Genomic DNA, 9,296 nt, shown 5'->3' with positions numbered 1-9,296 from the left:
TCAGGTAAACTGCTTGTTGCATACCTGAGATAGAGCTAGAATTGTATGAAAAGAACAATGTTAAAAAAGGTTTCTGCTCCAGTAAAGCATTGTTACTTTGAGCAGTCTGAGTGTTTTGCAGGTCTTCGCAGAGCAAATGTTCGCTTTTGCTGTAGCTCCCTTATGCCTGTTTTTCACCATTGCTGTAATGAAAGTGTTACTAGACTCATGACCCTGCATTCACTATATCTGGTCTCCAACAGTACACAGAACATGGAAATGCAATTATTTTAGGAAATTAAAACTACTAAATACTTTTTCTCATCAGCAGTTGGAGCAGTCTTGTGACTTTCCTTTAGTGTCTCAAAGCATTGGTTAAAGCTTGTAGGAGGAGTTTTCATTATCCTCTAGGACAGCAATGGCCCGGCGGACCTTTTAATCCAGCCCGCGGAGCTAGGCTCCCGCTAGGCTCCTCTCACAGTCCGCCCTGAAGACCGGTGTAGTATGAAAATCTGTCTCCTATGAGGATCTGTCCCCCTCGACGTATCTGCGCATGTGCCGGAGATCGCCGATCGGCTGCTAATGCCTGAAACTGGCACATGCGCAGATACGTCGAGGGGGACAGATCCTCATAGGAGACAGATTTTCATGCTACACCGGAATGGAGCGGGAACACAGCGAGAGGAACGCGCGGAGCAAAGGTAAGTGAATTGACACAGGGGGGACTTGGGGTCTTAATATGGGGGATGAATTAATATGGGGAATTAATTACTATATGGGGGATGAATTACTATATGGGGGATGAATTACTATGGGGGATGAATTACTATATGGGGGATGAATTACTATGGGGGATGAATTACTATATGGGGAATGAATTACTATATGGGGAATGAATTACTATGGGGGATGAATTACTATGGGGGATGAATTACTATGGGGGATAATTTACTATATGGGGGATGAATTACTATATGGGGGATGAATTACTATATGGGGGATGAATTACTATATGGGGGATTAATTACTATGGGGATATATTACTATACTTACTATGGATGACACATACACATCATTCATCTACTCTTGGTCCGGCCCCCGGGTCCAATATATGAACCCATTGCGGCCCTCAAGTCAAAAAGTTTGCCCACCCGTGCTCTAGGAGGATGCAGAACCCTTGACCCTCTGTCTGGACAGTGCTGATTGGCCCTGTGTTCATCACTTGCACTCTACCAAGAAAATTAAAAAACATCTCCAGCAATACACACCAAACTGAGCATGTGCAGAGTAACTCCAAACCCCTGTTCTATCAGGAGATATTTAGGGGACAATGGAAGAAGGGGAGGATCAGAGAAGAGAGGATCAAACATCAGTTTTACACAATGTGGAGAATTAACCCCTTAGGTTCCACAGTGAGTATACCAAGCATGCTTACTGCATATACAGACTAACTTTACTGTTGTGGGTTTAGTAACACTTTAAGGGTATCCCCTTGTGGGATACTCACGAAGTACAGTGCAGAAATGGGGCAAGCGTGTCCAAGAAGAACACAGGAACCCAGGTAGTGACCATCCTGTACCCAAGTCTTTGTGGCAAAAGAGCAGGAGGAAGGCCCCGAGTAGCATATAGGGGGCTCTAGGCGGTAGTGGAGGTAAAGTGTTGTGTGATGTGGTGTGTAACAGTTGGTCAACCACCTCCTGAGATTAAGCTCTGAACGCTGAAATTTAAAAGAGCTTAACACTGTAAAAGTGAAAAGGCTTCAAACATAGTGTAAAGCAGGGGTCTCCAAACATTTTGAACAAAGGGCCAGTTTACTAGCCTTCAGACTTTAGGAGGGTCAGACTGTGGCCATTGGGAGTAGAAATTTTCCTGGAGTCAGTGGGAGTAAACAATGCATCTTTAGTATTAGAGGGAGGAATAGTGCTTCATCATTGGAGTCAGTGGGAGAAATAGTGCCCCATCGCTGATCTCAGTTGGAGAAAAAGTGGCCCATCATTGGTGTCAGTGGAAGGAATAGCGCCCCATCCTTGCTGTCAGTGGGAGGAATATTGCCCCATTGTTGGTGTCAATAGGGGGAACAGCGCCCCAATGTTGGTGTCAGTAGGAAGAATAGTGCCCCGTTGTTGGTGTCAGTAGGAGGAATAGCGCTCCGTTTTTGTTGTCAGTGGGAGGAATAGTGCCTGTTGTTGATGTCAGTAGCAGGAATTATGCCCCATGGTTGCAGTTATTGGGAGAAATTGTGTTTTGTATTGGGTAGGAAAAGTGCCCCAAGGGTCAGATAAAGGCAAGTAAGGGGCCACAGTATAAATACCACTGGTGTAAAGCAAGCAAGGGGCCACAGTATGAAGAAGACTGGTGTAAAGTAAGTAATGGAGGAATTACAGCTCATAGTTGCTGGGACTACAGTAATGGTCAAAGAAACAGGGTGACACTGTTCTACCTGTCCATGGAGCTAGTCCCGATAAAGAGTCTAGGCATTGCTCATCATGGTGGGCATACCCCCGAAGGGGCCTTCAGGGTCTGGGTTCTATAGGGATGGACCACAGCTATGGATATGTATAGCATTCTGCGGCTAAATACATGGGCTGCACCAAGTGCAAAGGCGACTGCCCATGCAGGATCCAGTGCCTAAAGGAACATTACAGCCTGTCTTCATGGTATGGGGTCCAGGTATGGTTCCCAATGTTTTACTGAAGTTGCATCGATCTGGATGCACTGCTTTTATTGCAGCATTGGAAGAAAGGGGAAAGTTGATTGAAATACACTGCTCAAAAAAATTAAAGGAAGACTTTGAAAACACATCAGATCTCAATGGGGAAAAAATATCATGCTGGATATCTATACTGATATGGACTGGGTAATGTATTAGGAATATAATGATGCCCCATTGCTTGATGGAAATGAAAATTATCAACCTACAGAGGGCTGAATTCGAAGACACCCCGAAAATCAAAGTGAAAAAATGATACAACAGGATAGTCCATTTTGCTGAGATTTCATTGCAGCAACTCAAAATGGTACTCAGTAGTTTGTATGGCCCCCACGTGCTTGTATGCATGCCTGACATCAGTGCATGCTCCTAATGAGACGACAGATGGTGTGCTGGGATATTTCCTGCCAGAGATGGACCAGGGCATCACTGAGCTCCTGGACAGTGCAACCTGGAGGCGTTTGATGGACTGCAACATGATATCGCAGAGGTATTCTATTGGATTTAGGTCAAGCGAGCGTGGGGGCCTTTCACTGGCATCAATTCTTTCATCCTCCGGGAACTGCCTGCATACTCTCGTTACATGAGGCCGGGCATTGTCGTGCACCAGGAGGAACCCAGGACCCACTGCACCAGCGTAGGGTCTGACAATGTTTCCAAGCATTTCATCCTGATACCTAATGACAGTCAGGGTGCCATTGTCTAGCCCGGGTGTCGGCAACCCGCGGCTCCAGAGCCGCATGCGGCTCTTTTTCACCTTTGCTGCGGCTCCGGAGCACACTGCCCACCAGGTGACAGGCAATAGGGTTGCCGTAGCTCAGTGGTCGGCAAGCCGCGGCTATTTGCACACTTTAATGCGGCTCTTCTGTGTGCCGGGCGCCCGCTCCCCTCCCTCCTCTCGGGCGGCCGCCCCAAAAGTCAGGACTCTGCAGCTAGCCCAGCAATGGGCAAACTACGGCCCGGCGGACCTTTTAATTCGGCCCGCGGAGCGTGGCAAACATTGGCTGTCAGGATGTAGGCGGGGCAGCGTGACGAACTCCTCTCCTCTCACAGTCCGCCCTGAAGACAGGAACGGCGCGGGAACACGGCGAGAGGAACGCGCGGAGCAAAGGTAAGTGAATTGACACAGGGGGATGAATTACTATAGGGGGGATGAATTACTATAGGGGGGATGAATTACTATAGGGGGGATGAATTACTATAGGGGGGATGAATTACTATGGGAGATGAATTACTATATGGGGGATGAATTACTATATGGGGGATGAATTACTATATGAGGGATGAATTACTATGGGGGATGAATTACTATATGGGGGATGAATTACTATATGGGGGATGAATTACTATGGGGGATGAATTACTATAGGGGGGATGAATTACTATAGGGGGGATGAATTACTATATGGGGGATGTATTTTCAGTTTTAAAAATGTGGCTCTCAAAATAAATTTCAATCATGGTTTTGGCGAGATTTGGCTCAGTTGAAAAAAAAGGTTGCCCACCACTGACCTAAGGCTATGATTGTGATTATGATGATACACTGTGGCCCTGATTAACCCTTTGCTTACTGGGCCCTTAAACCCCCTTCATGACCAGAGCGCTTTTTGCAATATATGCAGTGTCGGATTTGTTTTAAATGTTGCAATGGTTTTGCGGCTCCCAGTCTTTTTTTTCCTTCTCGGAAACGGGTCCAAGTGGCTCTTTATGTCTTAAAGGTTGCAGACCCCTGGTCTAGCCTGTAGAGGTCTCTGTCTCCCTCCATGGATATGTGTCCCCAGACCATCACTGACCCACCACCAAAACGGTCATGCTGAACGATGTTAAAGGCGGCATAACGTTCTCCATGGCTTCTCCAGACCCAGACATCTGTCACATGTGCTCAGGGTGAACCTGCTTTCATCTGTGAAAAGCACAGGGCATCAGTGGCGGACCTGCCAATTCTGGTGTTGAATGGCAAATGGCAATCAAGCTCTATGGTGCCGGGCAGTGAGCACAGGGCCCACTAGAGGATGTTGGGCCCTCAGGCCACCCTTATGAAGTCTTTTTCTGATTGTTTGGTCAGAGACATTCACACCAGTGGCCTGGTGAAGGTAATTTTGTAAGACTCTGGCGGTGCTCATCCTGTTCCTCCTTGCACACAGGAGCGGATACCAGCCCTGCTGATGGGTTAAGGACCTTCTACGGCCCTGTACAGCTCTCCTAGAGTACTTGCCTGTCTCCTAGAATCTTCTGAATTATCTTGAGACTATGCTGGGAAACACGGCAAACCTGGCAATGGCATGTATTGCTGTGCCCTTCTGGAGATGTTTGACTGCCTGTGCAACCTCTGTAGGGCCCGGGTATCGCCCTCATGCTACCAGTAGTGACACTGACCCTAGCCAAATGCAAAACTAGTGAAAAACAGTCAGAAAAGATGAGCAGGGGAAAAAATGTCAGTGGCCTCCACCTGTAAATCCGTTCGTGTTTTGGGGGTCATCTCATTGTTGCCCATCTAGTGCACCTGTTGTTAATTTCATTAACACCAAAGCAGCTGAAACTGATTAACAACCCCCTCTGCTACTTAACTGGCCAAATAAATATCCCAGGAGTTTGAGGATGATATACTCTGATTAAAAAGTGTTCCTTTAAATTTTTTGAGTAGTGCAATAAACTAGTTAAAGCGTAATTTCTCCATAAGGGAGAAGAGGTCCGTCACCTTAGGACACTAGCAGGAAAAGAGGACTCATGGATTAGGGTAAGGTAAAAAAGGGGGATGCCCAGGAGGTGTGTCCTCAAAAGATTTGCCAGTGTCGTACATAACCCAGGGTCTATGAATATCAAGCCAATGTTCTGTATTATACAATAAAGATCCTTTTTTTTTTCTCAACATTTTTGTTTTTTCTTCATATAGGAAATAATAAAAAACACAGTGGTTCATTCTCTCATAATAGAATGATCCAAGAAGATTAAAGAAGATCTAAAGTTACCTGTGAGTACTGTTACAATGTTTGAGTTTGTAAAGAAGAATACAAACACTGCTATTTTTTTGAACAGTCCAATATTCACTTTTCTTTAAGTTTTTTAGAGGAACAACACAAATTTGATATAATTTTCTTCATGTTTTGATTTGGAATAGAATGTGTAGTGTTCCCAATGCATTTGTGTGTATGGAAATAAAAGGTATTAGAAGGATGTTGAGCTTTATTCACTTTTTTTAACACACTGCTATTATTTTGAACACAACTGTACGTAGGTAGGATTGGATGTTCACTTTTCTCCTCCCTGCATATTAGATCCCATTAAATGCTGTTCCATGATATTTTAACAGTGGGGGATTGATGGGTTTCAACCCCCCCCCCCATATACTAAATGACAATTAAGCATTCTCTCTTCTTTTGTGTCCTCTTTTAGGGATCTCCTCATACTCGCTGATTGCTAGTGTACGTATTTTATTTGGTGGTGAGATTGTACCTCCATACAATATTAGTTTACTGCCGGTTTCTTTTATATGAGCCCCACTTGGACCGGGATTAGTGACGTTAATGCACCCCTATCAATTGGGGGGTTTGTCTAATTTTTTTTTTTAAAGGTTTTCAAACCTTTACTGGGTTACAGTATACTTTTATTGTGGGATTTATTAATACCATATGTACCTATATGATTTGTATCTGCATTGAGTGTACAATTCCAATTACTGTGGGAGTACATTCTCTGCAGAGGATTTTAACAATTGTTGTACGTCTATGTATGTTCAATAAAGCAATAATTTTATTTATTTATTACCGTTGTAGTGCCTATAAAGTCCACCAAATAGCCCCTTTTCTTTTCCAGTATAACACAAAAAGAACAGGAAGGGAAATCCCATAGTGTAAAACCATAATATAGTTAGTTAAAAAAAAAAACACTCACAAATATAGTGCCTCTACCCGGCACCTGGTGCACTCGGCCTTATTTGTGTAAAAGGGAAGCAGCTAGGCTAAGCGCTCCTCGGAGCGGCATGCGTTCCATACGCCGGAAGTGACGTCAGCGGAAGTTGCGTCATCAAACCTTGACGTGTTTCGATTACAGATCATCTTCAGGATAGCGGTTTCCATTTACACAAATAAGGATGAGTACACCAGGTACCGGGTAGAGGCAGTATACTTGTGAATGTGTTTTTTAGACTTAAACAAAATACTGTATATTACGGTTTTACACTATGGGATTCCCCTTCCTGTTTTTTGTGATACATCTACTCCGACACTGCAGGACCTGGAGACATTAATCAACTTCATTGGGAAATGCCCCACAAGCGTTGTAGACCACTCTAGAAAATTCACACTCTGGTCATCTACAGAGGGTGAGTTTTAGTCCATGTGGGGCACTCTGAGCACTATGAAGAAGTGAAGCACTGTAATCAAGTTGGAACACGAGCACGAGCACCTATTTCACAATTTGGGACTATAATTAATGGTAATTACACAATTGACAATGATCCCAAACATACCACCCGGGCAACAAAGGAGTGGCTTCGTAAGAAGCATTTCAAGGTACTGGAGTAGCCTAGCCAGTCTCCAGATCTCAACCCCATAGAAAACCTTTGGAGGGAGTTGAAAGTCTGTGTTGCCCAGCGACAGCCCCAAAACATCACTGCTCTAGAGGAGATCTGCATGGAGGAATGGGCCAACATACCAGCAACAGTGTGTGCCAACCTTGTGAAGACTTACAGGAAACGTTTGACCTCTGTCATTGCCAACAAAGGATATATAACAAAGTATTGAGATGAACTTTTGATATTGACCAAATAATTATTTTCCACCATAATTTGCAAATAAATTCTTTCCAAATCAGCCAATGTGATTGTCTGGATTTTTTTTCTCATTTTGTCTCTCATAGTTGAGGTCTACCAATGATGCCAATTACAGGCCTTTCTCATCTTTTTCAGTGGGAGAACTTGCAGAATTGGTGGCTGACTAAATACTTTTTTGCCCCACTGAATGTTGTGAATTTTGAGACTGTGTAGTGATTATGTACGTACTGTATGTAATGTTTGATTTACAGATGCTGGATTATAATCAATGGCAAAATGTGTAGAATTTTTGAGATTGTATAGAGGATATGCACATGTGTTATGTAGATGCGTGGTCTAAACACATATATTTTTTTCACATATTTCTTTTATTTAGAAGCTGGTGGATGACACATGATCCTGGACCCAACAGCAGTTTGCTCAGTCCAGGAGCCTCAGGACAGTGGGTGGAGTGTGTGGATGGATCGCCAAGATGGAGCGTGCATACATAATAATTAGCCTAGGGTCACTGGGAACTATTTGGGTCTTCAGTTGAAGTCAACAATTTTCTGAATTGCTAAACAACCCTGCTTGGAGTGGGCGTCATAAGAACATTGCAGGCACAGTACACTGTGTATTTTGGGATCTGTACAACAAGACAGCTTGTAGGCCTGTCAAATGAAGTTTTACATTTTACAGTATCTTGTTCGTGGTCAGTGTTGCTCCTTTCCCAATGCTTATAAAACAGAAGCAGGATCTTGCTCTTGAGCTTTCTTACCAAAGCAACACAGACAACACAAAATGTAAATGTATACCATAGAAAACAAAGTAAACACAGGGCGGCCCACCAAATATTATATGAGCTATAGACATCAAGTTGCTGCTGTGGAACACTATGAAGGCCAGACATGATATCAGTGCCTGTTTAGACTAACCTTGTAATAGTTTTGTTTTACCTCAAGGTAGTGCTTCTAATTAAACTGTTAGTTGAACTTTACCAAAAACAGCCTATTGCAGGTAAGGGGCGCCTGTAAAGAAAAACAAAAATTGTATAGGTTTGACTAAAGTGTATGCCGTTTACATACCACCTGAAGCCTGGTGGAAAAACTCCCAGAAATAGCATCATTCTGTCCTGCCTTGTTGTTAGGACATTGCTAAGAGATTCCCAGCTGAATCCATCTCCCTTGCATTCACTGCCTCACTGTTGCAGTAGCTCTGAACAGAGGAGACAGTGGACCACACGTGAGCTCACTCCTGTGATTGCTGGGAGAGCAGTAAACAGCTGTGCAGTTAGTTTTTATCTAAGGCTGCCCTGCACGTGCATAGGCAGTTTTTGGCAAAGTTTAACTAACCCCTTAAGCTGTCAATATCTATGTGTTAAAATGTAATGCCTAAGACAGGTGTCTTATATCTTAAAGCATGTGTAATCCCTAAAAATCAATGTATTTTCTCTTCTTTGGTCTTTTAATAAACAATAAACATATTTTGTTATAGCTGCTAAACAAGTGCAACTCAATGTGTGTTGATCTGATCAGAAATTCAGAACGGCCATGTGTTCTCTATACACTTCCTGTGTTATCTCATGGCGTCTTATTAGTCTTCCCGGTTGTTATTTTAGGACTACAGAATAATTTGTTCTATGCTGTAGAGATTAGACTAAGGGAAGGTTTGAGTAGTTTAGCAGAAGACCATTGGACAAGGCTGACACCATTCAGTCCCCAACAGGAAATCATGAATGGAGTGCTTTTCTGGAAGATCATCAGGTTATTTTCTGTACTTTCAGTGTCCTTGAAGGCATAAAACATTGGATACGTGTTTCTTTTTTTATTTACTCTGACATTCACTGTAAAGGAACCG

This window comes from Staurois parvus, unplaced genomic scaffold (genome assembly GCF_062004578.1).
Source record: "Staurois parvus isolate SC_StPar_1 unplaced genomic scaffold, SC_StPar_1.0 ptg000818l, whole genome shotgun sequence".
NCBI classification, from domain to species: Eukaryota; Metazoa; Chordata; class Amphibia; order Anura; family Ranidae; genus Staurois; species Staurois parvus.
Note: the sequence above shows the minus strand (reverse complement) of the source record.